Below are 23,323 nucleotides of genomic sequence, written 5' to 3' on the forward strand. Positions count from 1 at the left end.
TTCACCACTGTGCAGACATGCCCGTGGCGTGTTTTAAGTTGAGGGATTAAGTCCCCTTGAATCCTGAGGTTCCCTGGCGGCCAACTAGCCCACCAGGTACCTCCAGTATGCACCAGGGAGCTGCATTGCAGAGAGGTGTTCAGAGGCCACGCCCCTGTTTACAACACTCTGCAACGCAGCTCCGTGGCGCTTAGTGGAGGTACCTGGTGGGCTAATTGGCCCCTAGGGGACCTCTGGATTGAAGAGGAATGAATTACCCAACTTAAAAGGCACCACAGGGCATGTTTGCACACATTTCACCTCAGGCCCTGCCCCCTACCTTCTCCACTGTGCAAACGCTCCCCATGGTGCATTTTAAGTTGGGGGATTAAGTCCCCTTGAATCCTGAGGTCACCTGGCAGCCAACTAGCCCACCAGGTACCTCCACTAAGCGCCACGGAGCTGCGTTGCAGAGAGGTGTAAAAAGGGGCTTGGCCTCATTACACCTCTCTGCAACGCAGCCCCCTGGCGCATACTGGAGGTTCCTGGTGGGCTAGTTGGCCCCCAGGGACCCCCAGTATTCAAGGGGAATTAAAAATTGCGAACATACTTGACAAGAATTTTCAATTCTATTAAGGACAACGGAGGCGAGGATTATACTTCTCATTTCTTTGCTTTATTCACAGCAGCCAATCCAACTTCATGCATACAAAAAACTACAAATCCCATGAGCACCTAGTGCCCACAGTAACCATAGAGTACAGCCTATAATAGGTCCTGCAGAGGCAAACACATCCTCTTTCTTTGCCTGAGAAGTCCAAGACAATCCGAAGTTCAAACTCAAACCATAAACTTGGAGGAAAAGTGCTTCACCACTAATAAACTTTCCATTCTTCAAACGTGAAGACGAATCCTTGATCCCTGATGAAACTGTGGGCAACTGCAACTGAACTCCGAAGGAAAAGCTCCACTTCCAACAGCATGAAGAGGGTAGGCTCGTTTGCCATCAGAACCTGAAACAGAAACAGGAATCCATAATACCTGAAAACCTTACAGAGATCATAAAGACATCACCTAAGCACAAGGGAGGGAAAATATTCATGTAATGCAAGAAACACAATATATATCACAAGTAGTAATACTGAACTCTGGGTGGGATAATCCTCGCCTCCGTTGTCCTTAATAGAATTGAAAATTCTTGTCACGTATGTTCGCAAATTTTTTATTCAATGTCAGGACCAGAGGCTCCGATTATGCTTGTTCAAAGCTGTGCCACCAAAATTGACACAACATCCAGAATAGGCTTATAACAGAAAGTCTTAAACGTAGTTTCAGTAGACCAATCTGCTGCATTCATTATGTCTGAAAGACTTACACCCATGGAAAAAGATTTGGACGCCATTGCCCCACGGACCGAATGGGCGCCAAATTTGGAGACATCAATGCCTGCTTCACTCATGAGCCAGCGCACCCATCTAGACAAGGTGGCTGGGGTCACTAGTCTGAAAGGCTTTTGTAATGCAATGAACATTTGACCATGTGAATTAGATCTGAATTCAGCTGTACTTACCTCGTACTCTTTAAGACATCTGACCACACATAATTTGGGATTATCCAGAAAAGCCGGATATGACAGTGAAGTAGAATTACCCTTGGTTAGCCGTGATATAGTAAATGTTACCCCATCAGGGGAAAACTGACGTCCTGCGAGATCGAGAGCTCGGATGTCCAAAACCCTCTTACAAGAAACCAAACACAGTAACATGGTCAATTTTGCCAAAAGTTGTTTACGTGAGAAGTACTTGTAAGCCGGCCACGCTTCTAGGAACCGAAGGACTATTGAAACATCCCAAAGGGTCGTGTACCTAGGTTGCGGGAGTTTGACCATCCGGTTACCCCTAAGTAATTTGCACACTAAAGGGTGCTCTCCCAAAGGCTTCCCATCTATCTGTACATGTCCTGCTGAAATAGCCGACCTGAAATTATTAACGGTTCTATAAGCTAGGCCCGATGGAGGCCAAGAAATTCACAACCATGGAGACAGTTGCTGTAGTGGGATCGGTGTTCCGTGGAGAACACCAGCTACACCACCTATTCCATGCTGATAAATATCTTTTATGTGTATTGGCAGACCATGCCTCGCTAATGAACCTGTGAGCATCTCTCAAAAGGCCTGGGACCACCCATCTATCCCTGAAACTCGCCAAGCCACCAGAGGCAGTTGTCCTGACTCTACCAAAGGGTGAGGATTCTTCTGAGGGTCCAGCAACAGGTTCCATCTCTGCGGAAGAAGGAGAGGCGCAGCACAGGACATCTCTAAAACAGATGGGAACCAAACCCTGCACCCTCCACAATGGGGTATTAGAATCAACTCCGCTTGTTGACGCCTGGCCTGAGCCAACACCCTGGGTATCATCACAAACGGTGGAAACACATAGTTCAGAGTCTCGGACCAGTTCTGAATAAAAGCATCCGAGGTTATCGCCTCCGGATCCGGACGCCAACTGTAAAAATCCGGAAGTTGCCGATTGAGGTGCGAGGCAAATAGATCGCACGGACCCCATAATATGTTCAGAGCGTGAAACACTTGCGGATGCAACCTCCAATTGCTGAAGTCTCGCAGGTAACAGGAGTGCCAATCGGCCACTTCGTTGCTGCGCCCCGGGAGGTACTCCGCCACCACAGAAATCCTGTGAAGAAGACAATAATGCCAGAAGTCTTTGGCAATCTCTGTCAGTATTTTGGACCGTGTCCCCCTCAGTTTGTTGACGTATCGAACCGCTGACACGTTGTCCATTCGTAGAAGAATGCAACAATCTGCTTTCTGCGGCGAGAGACTGCGAATCGCGAAAGAGCCTGCCAGCAGCTCCAAGCAATTGATGTGTAAGGCTAGCTCCTCTTGAGACCAGCTACCCCCGTGGATTTCGAGCCACAGCGGGCTCCCCAGCCCCATTGGCTGGCATCGGACTCGATGACAACCTTAGGATTGGACCCGAAGATGGCTCTGCCATTCCACGACTCCATGTGTTCGAGCCACCACTGCATCTCCCACCTCGCCTCCTCTGAAAGAGGAATTCTCTCTGCATATCCGAGGCTTTGCGGAGATGCCGGATTTTCAATTGTAGTAGAGCCCGATAATGAAGAGGGCCTGGGAAAATGGCGTGAATCGAGGAGGCTAGGAGCCCCACTATCCGGGCCACTGACCGCAATGAGACAACCTGCTTGCTCAATACCAACCGTAACTCTTTCTTGATGGTTCTGATCTTTTGGGGAGGGAGGAGAAGCTAGCAGGATCGAGAGTCTATCTGGAAACCAAGAAATTCTGTGGACTGTGTGGGGAACAACACCGACATCTGAGGAATCACTACAAACCCCTGGCCTTGGAGGAGAGATATCGCCCATTCCAAGTGCTTGGTGACCAAGCGCGGACAGCGCGCCATGATAATGAAGTCGTCTAAATAGACGATCATCCGAACCCCGCGCGCTCTCAATGACTCCACCACTGGACGAAGAAGTTTCGTAAAGCACCACGGTGCTGACGAAAGGCCGAAGGGAAGAACTGCGTACTCGTAACAAACGCCTGCCCAGACGTACTGGAGGAAGCGTCGGTGCGGGCCATAAATGGGGACTGAAAGGTAAGCGTCCTTTAAGTCGAGGCGCACCATCCAATCCCCCTCCTGCAGCAGGTCTCGTAGCAGATGGATGCCCTCTATCTTGAAATGATGATACATGATCTAGCCATTGAAGTCCTTCAAATTTAAGACTAGTCTGGACCCGCCCGCTTTTTTCTCCACCAGTAAGACTTTGCTGAGAAAACCTTGTGGATGTATTTGAGACACAACAATGACACCTTTCTGCAGCAGAGAGGTTATCTCTTCTGCGATAAAGTTCCGCTCGTGTTGGGAAAAATATATTGGAGGGGGCATAAAGCCCTGGACCGGAGTTCCGTACAGCTCCAGTTTGCACCCCTGTACAGTCTCCAATACCCAAGCATCCTGAGAGATTGTTTGCCAAGTCGGCAGGAAAAACTGAATGCGACCCCCAATGTCACATCGGAAGCCAAAATCAGTCTCACCTGCATTTCCGGTGTTGTGCTGATTGTTGGAGTTGCCGTTGTACCTGCCCCTGCGGAACCTATTACGTGCCCTGCGAGTGGGGTAGAAGGAGGAATTGGAGTCTTGGTATCCTCCACGCTGCTGTTGTTGGTGGTACTGTTGATACTGACCACGTGGGGCATTGGAATTACCACGGCCGAACGACCGCCCTCTATGACGTCTGGCCCTGGTAAAAACCGCACGAAAAGCTTTCTTTAAGGACTCTTGTGCCTTATCCAGGCCACTGAAAGTGGCCACAAACCTGGTCAACTCCTTCAGGAACGGTTGGCCCAATAAGAGGCCCTGGGCAACCGGGTCGGCCTCTGAAGTAGATAGCTCTGCCAGTTTGGGGTCTAATTTAAGGAGCATAGAACGCCGTCTCTCCGAAGACATGGCGCAATTTGCATTGCCCACTTGATATATTGCTCTCTTAGCCCAGCCTATGAGCTCATCTGGGTCGACAAGAGAACCGCTTTCCTTGGCTCGGAAGCCCATCTCTACGATTTTTGTAAGGGGGCCAGAGAGATCAAGCAATTTATCTTGGCATGACCGCCATGCCCGGCCAATGCCTTTCTTTGGATCCTTGGTGTATTTACGAAGGTAAGTTAGCATAGTTGGGTCCATGTCAGGGGTGTCCGCCACTTTCCCTGCCAGCTCCGGCCGAGGACATTCTGAACGCAACCGCGCCCTGACTTCCCTATCATAGGGACGGCGGAGGTGCGATTGCACATAATCCGCAACCTCTTGGGAGGGGTACCATGCAATGGAGTTGGGGTGGATGATGTCAGTGGGCTCGAAGGTAAGGACCTTGGGTTGAGGGGGCTGCTCAACGTGATGCTCCTTCTTTTTCTTGGCAGGCTGTGCTGCATCCTCATCATCAGATCCCTGGTCGGTGTCAGTATCGCCTATCTCCCCACAGAGAGAGTCTTCAGGGTCCGCCTGCTGCGACTCGGGTTGGCCCTGAGCCAAAGAGTCCGCGAGCCACGCAAAATCAGCTTTGTGGGGGTTTTTCTCCTGTGAGGCCCCTGATTTGGCGGGAACATTTGAGGCTGGAGTCCAGCCTTGCTGCATAGCATACTTATTGAGATGGCGTTTTAAGGGCGCAATCGCCTTGACCAGAGTCGTGTTCACGGACTTTTGAACGCCTTTGTCTAATGCCTCAACAATGTCCTGTTCAAGGGAACCAGAAGGAACCTCTTCATAATAATCTTCATCATAGCAGTACTCAGCCATCGTACCCCAAGGGACAGGCTCGTATGTAAAGAGTGTATAGAGATATAGCAGTGTGGTAACCCACGTCACACCCCAGAACAGGGAGTCAGCCGCAAGGAGGAAGAACCTCAAATCAAAAGTCCAGGGAATGGACACTCAAGGAGGAGAGGCGAGACCCCAGGCAAGCCAATGCTCTCTGTCAACACTGAATTGATGGTGGAGGGAGGGCTTGCCAGCAGCCTCTCTAGGCAAGGCCTATGCTTAATTTTACAGCCCTCTGCTCATATATGCATTGGGCGTAATTGGGGGCAAAAACGGGCACTAAACTGCACATAGAATCGGAGCTATGGAGGGAAATGCCGCTCCGATCGCCGCCAGCACGAAACTGACAGCTAAAATGGCCGCTGCGCATGCGAAGCATGGCCACCCGTAGCAATTGAAACCACCAAGTGATCTTACTTTTTCCAGAACCTGTGACCGACAGGTTACTTCCACATCACTGTAACAGACACTCAGCCTTCTGAGCTATGTGTTTGGGAATAGAGCTTGTTAGTTACTGGTTACAAAATTTCTATGGCGTGCGGCCAACTAGCCAATTGTTTGCCAGCTTTATGTGCCCAACAAAGAACTCAGGGGCATATTAACAACTGCCAGCGATAATTATCGCTGGTCGTGCTTAGCGATAATTATATTATCGCAGGCTATCTCTGGTATTTATCACCCTGGTAGCGCGTTATTAATAACGCGTTACTCCAGGGCGATACAAATTCCAGAGATAGCGAGGTTATCGCCCTTTTGCAGGGAACATCACTGGTTTTCCATCGATGTTCCCTGCAAAAGAGCGATAACCTTGTTGATACGACCCACAGGGTCGTATCAGCATAATCCACCCCCTATGTTAGGGATGGCTAAGTCAGGATTTTAGCAGACATTAGTTTTTGGCCGTTTTCGCCAAAATCTAATGTGTGCTAAAATCATGTGGGCTGCCTTGTAAATATCGCGATGTAAACATCAGCAATATTTGCAAGGTAGTCCATCTTGGGTACGCCCAGTAACGCTCACTTTGCATCTCATTGGAGATGCAAAGTGAGGCGTTGGGAAAAAGGGTGCTAACATGCGATTATGCATGTTAGCACCCTCTTGTAAATAGGGCGCTGGTTTTATCTCTGCTTTTTTGGCTTTGTAAGCCAAAAAAGCGGAGATAAAGCCCTTATAAATATGCCCCTAAGTGACTGAATAATACAAAGAACTGCATTTATCAAAGTTCTTTAGTTTGGTTTATTAAAGCATTTCAGTTCGATTTTGAATTGATGGACACATACATGTTTCATGGCACTAAAGACTAGAACCATCTGATAGATGAAGAATTGAATACAAGACTTGTGTAGAAGCACCGGCAAAACAAGGAAGATCTTTATTGACATCTGAATTTGAAGTAATACATCATTTTTTTCTCAGCTTCAGGAGCAGACCATTCCAAACTTAGGGGCACTTAGGGGCCCTTACACAAAGGATCCCTCTTGTGGTCTACAGATAAATCTGCATTTTCACAGCTTATATAAAGTGAATCATTTTGTGGCAGTCAACATCAAACTAAATTACTAAAGTGAATAGTAATCATTTGCATTGACCCAAAAAAGCATTTGAGTTGGTGCTTCAGGAATATGCAGCTGTGAACCTGCTAGTTAGGAAATTCTCTATAGCAGACATTCTAGACACTTAACTATTGTCTCAGATGGAAATACTTGCTTCAGTTACTAAAATGCTTTGAGACAAATTGAGATAAAAAAAAAGAAAGAGTGTGGAATGACTGTTTCTGTTCAAGCCTTGTCGATATACCAGGAGTGGGATACCAGTGCATTCTCAAATCTGAATAGAGGTGTCCTGTGAAGATATGTGGGGGCATATTATCAAGCACGGAGTTAAAATTATCGCCGCTTTAGCGGCAGAAAACTGCCACCAAAGCGGCGATATTGAGCTTGATAATATGCTGCAGAGAATTCCAATAGAAGCCCATGTTGACACCAGAACATGGGCTTCTATGGGAATTCACAAAGGCATATTATCAAGCCCATTATCGCTGCTTTAGCGGCAGTATTCTGCCGCTAAATCGCCGATAATCTTAACGCCGTTTCTTGATAATATGCCCCGTGGGTATTTCACTTAGAGTGATAATGGTGTATGGTTCAAGTCAGCATGCTGGTGCGTCGTGAGCGGAATGTGATTTACTCAATGCCTAGATTTCGGTCTATTGTGCATATCTTGTTGAATGGACTTTTTAAAAGATCTGTGAACACCTCAATACTGAAATAACATTGCTTAGATAAACTCAGAGTAGAAGTGCATTTTTTAAAGTTCTATGCTATCTTGGCTTTGGGTAAACCTCATTGGGTAATCCTCATTCTTCTAGATATCATCGTGATTGATGACCTCATCATAATCCCAGCCATTGCGTATGAGGCATACCAGAATAATACCAGAACTCTTATGGAAAAGGCTACCATCAAGGTAACTAATACATTTATAATAAATAAAAGCAATTTTCTGCATGATTGCCACAGTAACCCAACCCAAAATAACACACAGTCACCTACACTATAAGGGTACAGTAATGCCTAATACATTATTGGTTAGTCACCCAAAGATGTATCCAGTCTTCTTCGATCATGTTGCAGCCAGCCCATGTTGCTGAAATAGCTCTTATTATAGGGGCCGATTCACAGAACTAATCTGAGACAAAATCCTAAATTTACTACTTTTGGTATTCACAGAAGGCATTTAGTAGTAGTAAAGTTATTATTTTGCCTTAAGTTAGTATTTTGTCTTAAGTTACTATTTTGTCTTAAGTCAGTATTTAGTCTTAAATTAGTATTTTGTCTTCAGTCAGTATTTTGTCTTAAGTTAGGGTGTTGTCTTAAATTAGGATATTGTCTTAAATTAGTATTTTGTCTTAAATTAGGATTTTCTCTTAAATTAGTATTTTGTCTTAAATTAGTATTTTGTTTTAAATTAGGATTTTCTCTTAAATTAGGATTTTGTCTGAAGTTAGTATTTTCTCTTAAAATAGTATTTTCTCTTAAATTAGGATTTTCTCTTAAATTAGGATTTTGTCTTAAATTTTGGTTTTAAGACAAAATCCTAACTTAAGACAAAATCCTAACTTAAGACAAAATACTAACCTAAGACAAAATCCTAACTTAAGACAAAATACTAATTTAAGACAAAATACTAACTTTACTACTACTACATGCCTTCTGTGAATACCAAAAGTAGTAAATTTAGAATTTTGTCTCAGATCAGTTCTATGAATCGGCCCCTAAATATGTAAACATCCTATAGTTTACAGAAAGAGAAACCAACAGTTCAAACTCTAATAAGGTACAAAGAAAGACCACCAAACCATAACTTTGACCTGCTTTGTTAAATATACCAATGTATGTCCGCCATCTTGAAATGATGTATGGACACGAGTGCAATATATCTGGTCTACCATGTAGCCTTTAAATCAGAGAATTTGACTCCTCAAGCTTTTTTGTCTGAAACCTGGCTCCAAGGAGGAGGTTGCATTGTTCTAAGACAAACAATCTTAGATATTCCAGACCTGTGCACACTTCAAGCACCTGATCTACATCCTTCAAGTTTTGTTTTCTCTTTTTGCATGCAGATTAGCTCCAGTATCTACGCTTGAAAATGGAAACCGCAGGAGGTTTGAACATTTGCCAAGGATGTACCAACACCCAGTATAACTTTGTTCATAGTCAAATGTTTGACATTGCAGCAGTCAGGAATTGTTGCCACACAGACACCCTGCTGCACAACTTCCTCGTACTTTTTGGCATTCTACATTCTGGACCACTCCCTTCTTTTGTCCAGATCCCAGGGAGACTAAAGAGACATACCCACACCTTGACTCATGCGTTCTTGGCTTGCATAATGGCAAGACCAGAGAGGGCGCAGGCACCCCAGCACAGCAGAGGCTCCACATCAGGATAACCTGTCTCATCTTGCAGTATAAGGATTACTGACACTCTGTTTAGCCTTGGGTGACCAGATTAGTAGGAATTCAGCATGTATACCTGCTTCCTCTGAACATGTCTGCAACTGATTAATAGCTGTATATATTTGGTCTCCATAGCTGCATTTGTGTGTAAACTTTGGGTATTTGCTCAACTGACCTCATCCCGTATTCCTCAGGCCCTTCCTCACCCACTTACTGGTACCATTTGTCTCTACTGCCCCTGTCTTATACTACCCCCCTTTTCCTCCCTGCACTGCTGGACCCTCTCACCTGGATCTCCTCATCCCCTGTGCTGCATCTTCCAACATTTTCCCTTGTCCTTCCATTCAAATGTTTTTCGACCAAGTGCCACTGGTCAGACCATGTATCTTGTGACTATGTTTTCTCGCACAGGGACAACCTGCTTCAGGTCTGGAGTGACCAGCCAGCAAGAACAACTTTCTGGGCAACAGGCTTTTTCTTTAGGATGGATTTTGCAGCTGACCCTTATTGTATTTATTTGATCTCATTACTGGTATTTGTTAGGGAGTTTCAGATTTTCCCTACCTTACTTTCCTCTTGTTCCTTTGACTCTGCTTTAACCCTCTTAAATTCAATCTTTGTTTCAGTCAATGACTTAATCACCACTAGCTCCCAGTGCTGCAGAACTACTCCCATCAGGGTCTGATCAATTGAGACACACCTTTCAGCCTTTTTTCCTGTTCTTCCTTTGTACTTAGCCCATGGCCTATAAATTGGCGTGTGGATCACATGACTAACCTTCCTTCAATCAAAGTACACACGCCTCTGGTTCGGTGTGACCACTACCAGTCATCTTGGACTTTTACAAAGACTGAAGTGGTGCTCCGTAATTATTTAATGCAGTTTTATATAGTTTGTCCACTAGGTATGTAGGGGTACCCCAATTCAAATATAGGAAGAGTAATGGGGGAAAGGACCAATAATGCGAACAAAAGTTTGCTCAACCTTCCTAGATAATAATAAACAGACTAAATCTTTATGATATACAACCCTCAAGGTCACTCAGGCTGGGCCATAGGAAAAAGGGGGCACACAAAATATATGATCAAAAGTTACAATGTTTATTGGTGGTTTAGTTGATGTATATTGAAAAAACTAGAATATCCAAAAACAACTAAATACAATATTTCAATAAATATTTACAATATCGAAACTGGCCCCAACAGAAGAGTCAAAGGGGTGTATCAATTATCATCACGCATTCATACTAACCATGCATAACGTTCAAACCATTCACAACCAGCAATTGTACTACACATTTGTCTACTCCAAATTAAAATATTCTAACAGATATCCTCTCAACAGATGGTTGGTATACAATGTTGGTAGGTGTTACGATCAACCCAACAAAACAGTAGGACACGCCAACGCGCGTTTCGGTGCAATCACCCAAAGATGTGGGTGCCACCTTCTTCAGGGCATAAGTTTTGTATATTTCTGTAAATTCTATATACACGTATTGTTCATTTATTGTCCAATCTAAATCAGATGGTACAGCCTGAGGGGAATCAAGTTGGGTATACAATTAATGAATCAAGATACATTTCAAATTGTCGAACAAGAGTTGAAAAATAATAAATTGAAAAAGACTGCACATTTCTCTAACATCCTCACTACATAGACTGAAGATTGAGAATCAAGGACAAACACCAAAAACATATTTTAGTTCCTAAAGTAAAGTAAATACTAATAAGAATTGTAGGTGGGAAAGTCGGTAACAGGATGTATCCTGCACTCACCTAAACTGGATCGTATTGTAAACCAGTGAGGTTGTCATCGACAGACAAGATCGGTACTGAATGTATCCGATTAATCTAAAGACTAAATAGAAAATATAAAAACAATTTTTTACAACTAAGGAAAGCTGACAATGTACACAGATACAGTAAAAAAGGGGGAGAGGAGTGATGAAAATCAAGAAGTTGACAGAGACAACTTGCCTGGCACACGATAAGGTGGTAAATGAAGTCGGATGACGCCAAGGAAGATGATGTCAAACTACGAGTAGCAGGAATTACGCATTGTGAACAGGTTGATTCTTTTGATATATTCAGACTGAAAGAAACCAGCAATCAGGTCGAAATAATGAGTAAAGACATGATGTTTTTGTTCAGAAAAACATGATCTCAGATGAAGTTAATGCACCAAGGGGCAAAGTTAAATAAACATAAAAATAAAACCTGGGTAGGCTTGATCTATGTGGTAAGTGCATTTAATTACAAGAGGAAACTTTTAATACGATATCTGTTTTGTTGTAGCACGATAATTTATTGAACGTGATTCCGATGGAGTCCCAATAGACAGCCCGGCGAAAAACTAGAGCCTTCGTGTTTTTAAAGCACTCGAGTTTGGAAAGATACTGGATACATAGTTGCAAGCTCGATGGTTGCTGTACGTATAAAAACAATGACGGTAATGCATATAGCAAAAACGATAAATCAACTAAACTCATAAACTCCTCAAACTGGCGTAAGGAATACATCAGGTTAACAACATAGGACTGGATATCAGGAGACTAGCTAGTACCTTTTGGTCTTGTGCGGGGATAGAAAGATGGCCGGTCAAAACTTTCAAGGCGGAGAGAATGGAAACAATGTTGCACTGATCCCAAGTAAACACAATAATTTGTCCGTATTGTTATAGCGATGTTTCTGGGACAATGAATAAGAGATGAATAATATAAGACAAAAATTCTTGTAATATATGTCCTAGCAATAAAGTATCACAAAATGGATACTTAAACCAGGTAATGATGCAGAGCGAAAGTCTTAACTGATATAAACATTCGCAGAGGGCTGCAGATAAGCCGCGACGGTAACGTCCTAATGAGAAAGGAGTAACCGGTACAAAAAACGCGCGAAACCGAGCAGGTTAAAATATCTTTTCAACGGATAGGTCAACCACTCAGGAGGTGCTAACAATTATGACATCAGCGAACACGTGATTCTGACTCGATCGTAAACAAAACCAGCAACGGCCCAAGTTGCAAAATGGGAAATACCACAACAAAACACCGAACACAGTAGAAAGACTAATATGCGGATATACGGCTTACCAGACAAGGAATTAGAAAGAAACTGAATCAAAATAATATAAAAATAATAAACAGATAAATGTTAAATCAAATAAAATGTGGGGGATAATGATAACATGAAAATATCATGCTGTGCCGGAATGATGGTACACTTACATAGAGAACAAATCCTCTATAGATAAAAAGGTTATCAGAACAAATAATAAATGTTCAATTAGCTGAATCACAAGGAATCAAGGATAATAGGGGCTCAATCAAGATAATTCAAGATAGGTCAACCAAATCTGAAACAGGGTGGGAAAATTTGTCTGAAATAGATTATAAAATAGCATTATCCCATGGTAAGGATTCATTAAGGCCGTTTTTTTGTGCATCTAGAAGAAAAATCCAAAACACCTCCCGTTTTTTGCGAATGTTGGTGATGTTGGCACCCTTGTGGCTGTGTATTTTTTCTAGGATAGTATAGCATAAATCATTTTCATTGTGATTCGCCTTCATTCAATGGGATACTAATGAGCTGAGAGGTTGTTACGTCTTATGTTTGATTTGTGCTCTCCAATGCGTACCCTGCCTTCCCTAGCAGTTTCTCCAACGTAGGGCAACTCGCAAGGGCGTAGTATCACATAGATACAGTTTGAAGTACGACAATTGGTCATTTCTCCTAGCTCTACTGAACGATTGCGAAAGTTGATTTTTTGGCTAACTATAGCATTGGCGCAAGCATGGCATGTTCCACATTTGTGGTGGCCGCGAATGGGTTGGTTGCCAGTGATAGACTTCTGTACAAATGTTTTGTTCGAATTTGTGAATTTAGCCTTGACTAACAGGTCCCTAAGATTTTTGTTGCATCTGAAGGCAAACAGGGGTTTAGGAATCCTGGATGTAAGTGGGTCAAGATTTAAAAGGTGCCACTGGGAGTTGACAATATGGCGATCTTTGTGATTAATGGTAGAGTGTTTTGTTACACATACCAGTTGTTCTGTATGTTTTTTCTCTTTGGAAACAAATCAGGAGTCACGGTTGTAGTAATGGGCTCTTTTGAAAGCATCTCGTACTAATCTTTTGGGATAACCTCTCTGGATGAATTTTAATTTCATTGGTTCAGAATGGTACAGGAAGTCTTGGAACGAGGTGCAGTTTCTACGCAAGCGTAGAAATTGCCCAAACAGAATGCTATCCTTCTGGCTGGAGGGATGGAAACTGTCAAAATGAAGGAGCGTATTTCTAGATGTAGGTTTTTGTGAAAAGCGATACTTTCAACTGGGCATTCTGATGTTCAACTACAACACCCAAGAATTCCAAACGTTGATTGCTGATCTGAGCAGAGAATCTTAGGTTGGGGTCCGCTAAGTTGATCCATAATAAAAATTCATCGAGTTTCTCCTTATCGCCCTGCCAAACGAAAAAGATATCATTGATGAATCGTTCCCAATAATGGATGTTCTCGTAAAAAGGGGCCACTTCATTTTAAATGTTCTTTTTTTCAAAGTGTCCCATGTATAGACAGGCCACACTTGGGGCACATGATGCCCCCATGCTTACTCCTTTGATTTGATGGTAGATGTTTCCATCAAACTCAAAGAAATTTTCCTCCAAAACAGTCTTGAGACATTCAATAAAAAATTTGCTGTTATGTAGGGTCGTCTGGGTTTCAATGATGTCCTTGACAACCTTAAGTGCGTCTTTCTGTGGAATGTTAGAATACAGAGATTCGATGTCCATTGAAACTAAGAATTCTTTATGATGGTTAAATTGAAGTCCTTCAATTTTGGATATAAAATGTCCAGTGTCTTTCACATATGATTCAAGGTTGGTGACCAAGGGTTGTAAGAACTTGTCGATATATTTGGAAAGGGGTTCTGTTGCTGATCCGATTGTTGAGACAATCGGTCTCATCGGGGGATCATTTTGGTTTTTATGTGTCTTAGGAACCCCATACATGATGGGGAACCTGGTAAAGGTGGGTGTAAGATATTCTGCTTCTTGGTGACAAATTTCTGCCTGTTCGATGGCGGTCTCAACTAAGCGCAAGATTCTAAGTTTAAGTTTAGGTTCAGGATTATTCATGATCTTGGTATAGTGTTTGGGGGATTCCAGCAGAGTATCCATCCTTTGTTGTAGTCATTAGTATTAAAAATGACAACCCCCCCCCCCTTTATCACAAGGTTTTATAACTACCCCAGAATTTTCTTTGAGGTTAGTCAATGCCATCTTTTCTTCTTTAAGTATGTTGTTGGAGGGATACGGGACAAATTTTAGAATGTTTTGAATTTTATTTAATACTGCTTTCTCAAATAGTTCGACTTCCTTGCCAACTTGTTCAATGTTCGGTGTGAAATTGGACGGTGGTTTAAGTCCCGACAAATTGTTATTGGGGACAGTGTCCATGATGTTTTGGAAAAAAAGTTTTAGTCGAACTTTACGAAAGAACACGTGAAGGTCCTTTATAAGTTCAAATTTGTTAAGGTTCATGGATGGAACAAACGAAAGGTCTTTCGTCAAGAGCGTTTCCGTAGAGTTATCCATTTGATGGGTTGATAAGTTAAATACTGGGATTTTGGTTATGTTTTCCAGTATTGGTTTTGCCGTGTGCGAATGTATCTCTGTGGCTGTGCTGGTTCCTGGAATCTCTGAGCTATCGGGGGTTCCTGAAAATGGCCCCTTTGATGTGAGTTTTGAAAGTGACCCTGGTATTGGTTCTGGTATTGGTTTTGATATCTGGGGTGGAATCCGCCCCTCTGATTCCCTAAAAAACGGTTTTGTCCCTGATATTTATCTGAACCAAATCTAGATTGTGGGTTATAGTGAGGGGATCCCTCGCTGTCCGAATCTGTAGTGTCTGAAAAGGTAACAATGCATTTATTATCACGTTGTAATCCAACTGTGTAGTCACCTGATGGAGCATACAAATGCTCAGAGAGGTACGGATAAGCTCGTTCTTGAGAGAATAATGTAATATATTTTCGGAGTTTATCAGTTTTTCTCTTCAAAAGATTTTCACTGAATGAGTCTAATTTAGATGTCATTTCGATATTGTTAATATTTATTGAAATATTGTATTTAGTTGTTTTTGGATATTCTATTTTTTCAATATACATCAACTAAACCAAGAAGAAACATTGTAACTTTTGATCATATATTTTGTGTGCCCCCCTTTTTCCTATGGTCCAGCCTGAGTGACCTTGAGGGTTGTATATCATAAAGATTTAGTCTGTTTATCATTATCTAGAAAGGTTGAGCAAACTTTTGTTCGCATTATTGGTTTTATATAGTTTGAACATGGCCCAAGGGCGTTATAGTGCTATACAGGAAAAGGACATATAGAAAAGAATACATTTATCAATACAAGCAAAATTCAGCCAGTCACACTTTGACAAGTAAAATCTAATTAATTCTGTGACATCATATTGACGGACAAGCAAAGTGTGAACAAACCATTATATAATGAGACATTGAAGAAGGTAAAGCAACTACTTATAAACATAAATGCAGACGGTAAATGGGAGTAAGCTGAATTCAACCCATTTACTAAGCACTATGTGAGCAGTTTAGTGGCAGCAGAATCTGGCAAGTGATAGCTGTTTTATCTGAGTATTTTTAAAATGGATTATTATTAAATTATATTAGTGTGCACATTAGAATTTATTCTTTAAAAGTAGATGCATATTCCAGAGCGATTTGAAAAAAGTATAATTGTCATGTACAAAGTGACTTAATCCGGTGTGCATAGAATGGAACTTAAACTGATAGAAGTAAATTCAAGTTTAGTTCTCTTTAGAGTTTTTAATGGTAGAAAAAATGCATCTACTATTCACAGATTGCAATAATTGTACCAAAACTGTGTTTCGCTCTAGAGATTTGCACAGGGCTAGTGCTTTTTCAAGGCTGTAAGACAAAGAAATACACACGAAGGAGATTCAAAAGAGAAAAAAGGAAAACAGAAAGTAACAAGAAAAGAAAGATATGATAAGTAACTCAATACTCATACCATGATTATAGTGTGAGTGCTGTTAGAAATTACCATCTTAAGCATGGTGTACCCCAAAATTTTGCCTCAAGTGTTTTTGCTGGCTGTAGAATTGTGTGCACTTCTACTCCTGTTAACCAGTAGTAAAGTACCTGTGCTCACCCCTCAATATAAGGAAATTGGCACACCGCTAATTTACATCTTTAGCTTACTTATAAGTCCTTAATATATTGTACTCAAATTATACCCAGGGTCTGTAAGTTAAATGTCAACAGTGGGCTAAGTCCATTTGCAGGTCTGAAGCCCTCTTTGTGAATATTTATAAGTCATCCCTAATTAGGTCTTCCTAACCATAAGGCAATGTGCATGGTGTTTAAAAGAAGGACATGAAAAGTGTTAATTTTAAACAAATTCTTCCAGTGAAAAGGCCCTAAAACTATTTTCACTGTAGCAACGTTTCCTACTCCATAGAAAGCATTGGGATACTCTATTATTATTGGTATCTCTACCTGGGAAACACCCACAGGGTTCATTGTTGGACATTTTAAATTATTTATTACCAGTCCAATTTTTTAGATAGTTCTCTGTAACCTGCTTAAAGCCTCTAGAAGTGTATTTGCACAAGCTTCCAACTGTTTCTCAGGAGCTGTGTAGCCCCTTTGATGAGGTGTGAACTTGCTCACAGAGTTAAGACAAATGCCTTGGGCATGGAGAGGTGTTCTATTTCTCTGGCATGCTGACCATTTGGGCTGTGCACAGGAAATTAATTTCAAAGAGGCCTACACAGTCATAGGCAGATGTAGCTAACACCTGGGCCTGCCCCCTTCCTTTGTCTCCCTAGCCAGGCAGGCACCAGGCCCAGTGGTAGAGGAGCTGCTCCCAGTACTGGTTTAAAGTTACCACAGGGGAGGGGTTGCTAATTTCACTGGTTACATCTCTGGAGTGGGCACAGGAGCTCTGCATAGGGATGAAAGGTTCTGCCATCTTTGGGGCAGATTTATGTTTCCTGGCGCATCCCTGCAAATCAGCAGGGATGCGCCAGGAAAGATGCGTCACGCAAGTTTACCCTTGCGCCACCACAGATGTGCCGCATTTACAATGCAGCGCATCGTGGCGCAAGGATAAACAGATGCGTGACGCATCTGATGGCATAAGGGCGGCGCATTGCTAGAGTCGTGTCGCAAGCACGACGCAACTCCAGCAATGCTCAGGGGCTGCCCATACCTAACATGCTGCGTCGTGCCTTACGCCTGCTTCAAGCAGGCGCAGGGTTTTGACGCAGCAGCGTCGGAAAAGTGACTCAGTGAAATCTTGTAGATTTCACTGTGTCACTTTTCCGAGGCTTTTTCCGACGGAACGCCCACCCTGCATACATTAAACCTGACGCAGGTTTAATGTAGCGCAGGGCTTTACAACGTGACGCATCTCCCTAGATGCGTCATGTTGTAAATAAGGCGCAACATGGCGCATGGTTAACGTCGCCGCTGCGTCACAGAAGTGACGCAACGGCGGCATAAATGTCTCGCAAGGGGCTTGTAAATCTGCCCCTTTGTTTTTTGGCAGAGAGAGACAATCTTTGATTGCTTGCAGTAAAACAGACAGGAAGCTCTGCAAAATTGAGCAGGGTCACCCATGGGAACTTTTACCCATTGTTTAGGGAGTGGTCTTTAGTTTCCCCCACTCACGGGTTGGTATTAGGCAGAAATGTGGCACCCCCAGTATTTTTTCACCGCGACCTAGTCCAGCAGCTATCCAATGGCGTGAAGTGCTCTGCGGCCACAGCTTGCCCTGCTGAGGATTTTTGACTTCCACTCTAGAGACTAAGTCAGAAGGTGAACATTTTGACCAGATCAAACCTGGTTTGTGTACCCAACATGCACTCCATTACAGTCAGCCTTAACTTGTGCCTAATTGCTGGTCAGGTGCAACCAGATGACCGTGGTTAGTGCTTAACCCTTTTTAGTGCTATTTATAAATTTCAACTTTAAAAAATGATAACTCTACTCTAGGTATTGGACTTTTGCTACTTTGGTGTCAATGTAATTATTAAAATGTACTTTATTGTTTCTAAATTGCTCTGTGATTTTTCTTTTCTTGTATTTTGATTTTAATACTGTTTGATTGCTACATAAGTACTTCAAACATTTCCTCTAAGTTGAGACTGTCTGCTCTGTGCAATGGCTACCAGGTAGTTGAGCTCAGGTTAGTTTAGAAACTTTAGTGATTCACCCTGACAAGGATTGTGGTTATTAATTGAGGTGGGCCCTTATACCCTCAACTTATACCCACATTTCTTACAAGTGCACACTGTGATTACTACAGTAATGGGAAATTAGGTTTATTACTATCTGTGCTACTCATGTGAAAAACATGATGGAATAGTGGGAAGTGAGGAAGCACAATGTGGCTCTATTGACATAGACGGTACAGTGATAATCCTTTTAAAAATTGGGTAACGCACAGACGGACCTGGGCTTGTGATCCTTATAACTTATGTGTGCAACAATTTAAATTTGTAGTATAAAATAAAATGGAATGGTGCTGTAAGAAATTGGGGTATTAATAGAGGGGGGTGAATATCAACCACAAGTAATACTACAACCTGCGTGCAGGGTGAGCCACTAAAGTCACCAAATAATTTAATAAATTATAATACAGAGCAGACAAGCTTAGCTTAGAGGCAATGTGTAAAGTACCAAAACAGTAATATTGTCAAGAAAAAAAAGTAGAAAATCCCAAACCAATTTTGAAAAATAGAGTACATTTTAATAAATGAAATGACACTAAAGCAACAAAAATCCAATAAATGAAAGAGGTTATTCATTTTTTAACTTTAAATACAAAAATATTGAGAAAAAACGTTAAACACCAATCGGGGCTGTCTGGTACCTAGACACAAGTTAAGGCCATAATGCAGTATGGGTTGGATGTAGAATCCAGCTTTGACCTGATTGGAAGTTTTACCTTCAGACTTTGTGCCTTATTATGACTTTGGATTTCCTATACCAGACGATGCAACACACCATCCGCTGTAGAACTGCCAAACTGTGGTGCTGTTGCCCGCCAGACTAGGAGTTAAATCCTGATCGGTGGGCGAAGCTGCTGTGGTCTAAGGTGGAAGTCTGTCAAGCTCATTGAAGAGCCTGACATGCAGACCCCCTTTCTCAGAGTGCCGACTGCACCTTACCGAATGAAAGGGCATACATGCCACACTGTGTAGGAACTGGGGTGCAAAGCTTGGGGGGCATGACATGTGCCCCCCTCCCACCTGCCCCCCCCAGGCATGGTGTGGCCGGTTGCCTCTCTGCCACCCATTTCAAGGCAATCTTACCGCCATGAAAAGGGTGGTGGACAGGCAACTCCTAATATGTTTGGCGGTGCCACAGCGGCATCACCAGCATTTTAGAGTTTCTGACCTCTGCGTGACTGCCGCAGGATCCATGACCTCCGGTGATCACAGAGGTCCTGTGGTGGTCCAATAGCCACACTCCTAATTCTGTGGGTGGGCCCGCAGTGTGGCAGTTGTCAGAGCACCACCACTGATTCGGTGGTCCTATGGACCATCAAACTAATAATAAGGCCCTTAATCTCTGAAATAGAAGTACAAAATCATCGACAGGGCGATGCTGCAGGATGTAGCAGAAAAGGGCTCCACAAGTCTGGATACCTTCTCCGTGAGCTCCCAGTGAAACGTATTTAATGCTTTGAAAAGCTCAGAGCAGGAGAGACTTTAATCTTTGGCAATGCACCTATGTCAGATTGGCTTGGCATGGTGGTCTATGTCCTCCAGAGGTTCTTGAAGCCAAAACGTTTCTCAGTCCCAGGTTTCAGTAGGTGATAAGAAGAGTACACTTTGAAACCAGCCAAGGGTCTAAGCCCTTCAGGGCAGCAGCTTGAGGTCAAGACTCACTCCAGCAGAGGCCAGCAGCTAGGTAAAGTGCAGGTCCAATTGGAACTGGTTAGCTGAGCAGTTGTTGAAAAAGGCTCTTGTAGCTTGTTGTGCTACTGTAGTCAGCCTTCTGACACTTGAAGAAGGCTTCTTTGCCCTGGGTACAAGAGGGAGAGCAGGTCCAGTCTTATAGGCTCTTCTCAGGTCACACACAACATGCATAGTCCTCTTCTGGTCTTCCACAGGTCCAGAAAGTGTTTGGAGGTGGGTACTGGGGATGACACATTTATAACAGCTTTTGTGTGCAGAAACTCATGGCCACTCTTTAACTGATAGGGTAAAAGTTGCCATGAGTATCCCTACCCACATTTGCTGTATTTCATATGTGCCCTACTGTATATAATCTCTCAGTGCCCCTCTCTACCTAAACCCTAGATGGTTTGCCCTGTGTAGAGTTCCTTTGCCCACTCCAGAGGTGTGGCCAACCCCTTCTCTGTGGTAATTGTAAAACAGTTCTGGAGGCAGATCCTCTCCCACTTGGATTGGTAACTGGATAACGGGGGGGGGGGGGTTGGTTGACGACAAAGAAGGCCTGCTCATGTGCAAGCTAATATTTGCCTGTGGCAGGGTAGGTCTCCTTAAAGTTAATCAAATTCCTAGTCACAGCCCACATGGTCATCCTGCCAGAGAAGCAGACACACCTCCCCACACCCAAGGCCTTTGTCCTGCTCTGAGAGCAGTTTTCCCACCTCTTCAAGGGGGGTATTCAGAGTGTCCCGCCTAATTGGTTCCAGACAATTCAGGCAGGGAAATGGTAGCTTTCAAAAAGTACCTTTTCGAAAATGTTAATTAAACCCAACATCACCAGCGAATTGGATATGCAATAAATATTTCAAAAAGTTCAAGAATAATCTTTGTATGTATTTCCTAGCTGGAGATAACATTACTAAATGTAATCCAAATACCTTCCTATGAAACAGCTAACCCAGTTACAGTGAAAATATATTGTAGGGCCTTTTCACTGTAAGGACATTTTAAACATTAAATGTTTACATGTCCTACTTTAAAATACCCCGCACCATGCCTTACGGCAATACCGCCTACTTAGAAGTGACTTATTGATATTTAAAAGAAAGGTTTAGGCCTCTTAAAAGGATTTTTCTGGGCAGGTCAAATTTACAGTCTAACAAATACACAGCCAGGCTAAAAATGGTACGCCTATAATCATGTTTGGGCGCTCACTGCAGTGGATATCACAATGGGTGCTGCATCACACTAGTTACAATTAACTTATCGGACCTGAGCACACTATGTACCATATACTAGGGACTTATAGGTAAGTTAAATATGCCAAATTCATCTTGTCCAATGGGGGGGGCACAGGAAATTTACCTTTGGCTAGTAGAGATAAAGTGGACAGAGTTCTACATCCAGCAAAAACATGGTAAAAAAGGCAGACATTCCACTGTGATTCTGCTTGAAGGGCAATTTTCCTACAGTCTGCATGTAATTGTGTCTGCAGGTGTACACCTGCATTAAGTCTTATCAATGCAGGAAAGGGGTATCAGATGCTGGGAGCACATTGGAAACTCTTGCTGTGATACCTTACACTTGTAAACTTCACCTTGGAAACTGCAATCCCAATGCCATTGGAAACTACTGAAGTACTAGTAGCTCCTCCTCCAATGATCACAGGGCACCCCACCCACCACTGGAAGATTGTTTCTGAAGGTAGAAGGTCCCTGAGACAAAGGAAGAAAGAGAGAGGATGTTTAAATAACGGTCAATATGTAGCATTTTGAGGTGTATCACAGAAAGGGCACACTGCCCCTGTTTTCCATTTAACTAGGTGTGCTGAGCGGAAACAGGCAGAGTGCACCTTATTACTATCAGTGTGCTGTCTTCGGGCAGCGATGAACTTGCGCTTCCTGGGGGCAGCATATTAGTGAAAGAAAAACCGACTGATTGTATCAAGCATTCCACCTTCCACAGCGCAGGCAGCAACTGGCCTCCCCTTTCATGGAGGACAGAGGACACCCTGCAGAAGGGTGCAGTTAGTGACTGAGACCACCTGCAGGGTGGTGTCTGGGACGTCGATGGGACTCCTTTACTGCCCTTCAGAGATTGTCCTCAGAAGTGCATTGACTGTGCATTACCTCTTTGTGGCACACTCAATGTACCTCATGATGATCTCTTTGCCTCTGTGTCCGCATTCATACTTCATCAAGGGTAGAGAAACAGAGGCCCAGATTAACTAACATTTGGTGCAGTACAACGCAACAAGACAAATGCTGCGCTGCGTCAAATGGAGAGAGCAGTAATGCACCATATTTACTAAGGTATGACACTTTCCTGCTCTCTCTCTGTGCTGACTTATTGAGTGCAGGGTGCCTGCATTACAGACAGGATTCTTTTTTGTGCTGAATGGACTACCTTCCGGCACAAAAACAATTCTCATAGATATTGCCCTCTTTCTATGTGTGCTGTAGAAGGCAGCACACATAGAAATAGACAATAACAAGGATTAATTAATATATTTCTCCTTGGTACGCCTCTGTTGGGATGGCTTACCATTTGGACTCATTCCTAGGTTTACTATTCTTAGTAAATCAGGAAAGGCACCAATATCCGTGGGTGGATGTGTGGAAGCGGCCACACTCCACACATGGGACGTTTTCCGAACACTGAGTAACGTAAGGCAACGACTTGAGATGCTTTACGTTACTCTTGGTGTACTAAGCCACGCAGTAGCAGTAGCGTTGTGGGACTTAAGGGCTTGTGTTGCCTTGCGTGATGGAAGAACAACACAAGTCCTCAGTAATTTTGGGCCAAAGTGTTTTACTCATGTGCAGGGGGCTGCGCCCCCATGCAAATGAAGGAACTCCCCTTTGGCATGTGCACCAATGCTATCTGTGTTACAGAAGGGTCCGTGCCTACGCTGCGGCTCCTTCTCTAATATTAAAATGCCCCGGGATTCAGAAAGGGAGTTTACAAGCCCATTGGGCACCCAAAGCATCTTCCTTAGTATGGTCAATGTAATTGATCATCTGTGCTCTGTATAACAAATCTACATGGTTTGGCCTTTATGCATAAAGCTAACATATGGTCT

The 23,323-nt window shown here is 43.1% G+C and overlaps 1 long non-coding RNA gene across 1 annotated transcript in view; it reads left to right on the top strand.

Moving 5' to 3' along the window:
- Positions 1 to 23,323, top strand: part of LOC146861957 (uncharacterized) — a 47,641-nt gene extending 24,318 nt beyond the window's left edge. The window contains exons 2-3 of the long non-coding RNA XR_014978077.1: positions 7,696 to 7,793; positions 8,950 to 23,323. This is a non-coding gene — a long non-coding RNA (uncharacterized LOC146861957). The remainder of the gene's footprint in view (positions 1 to 7,695; positions 7,794 to 8,949) is intronic.

This window comes from Triturus cristatus, chromosome 2_2 (assembly GCF_964204655.1).
Source record: "Triturus cristatus chromosome 2_2, aTriCri1.1, whole genome shotgun sequence".
Lineage (NCBI taxonomy): Eukaryota > Metazoa > Chordata > Amphibia > Caudata > Salamandridae > Triturus > Triturus cristatus.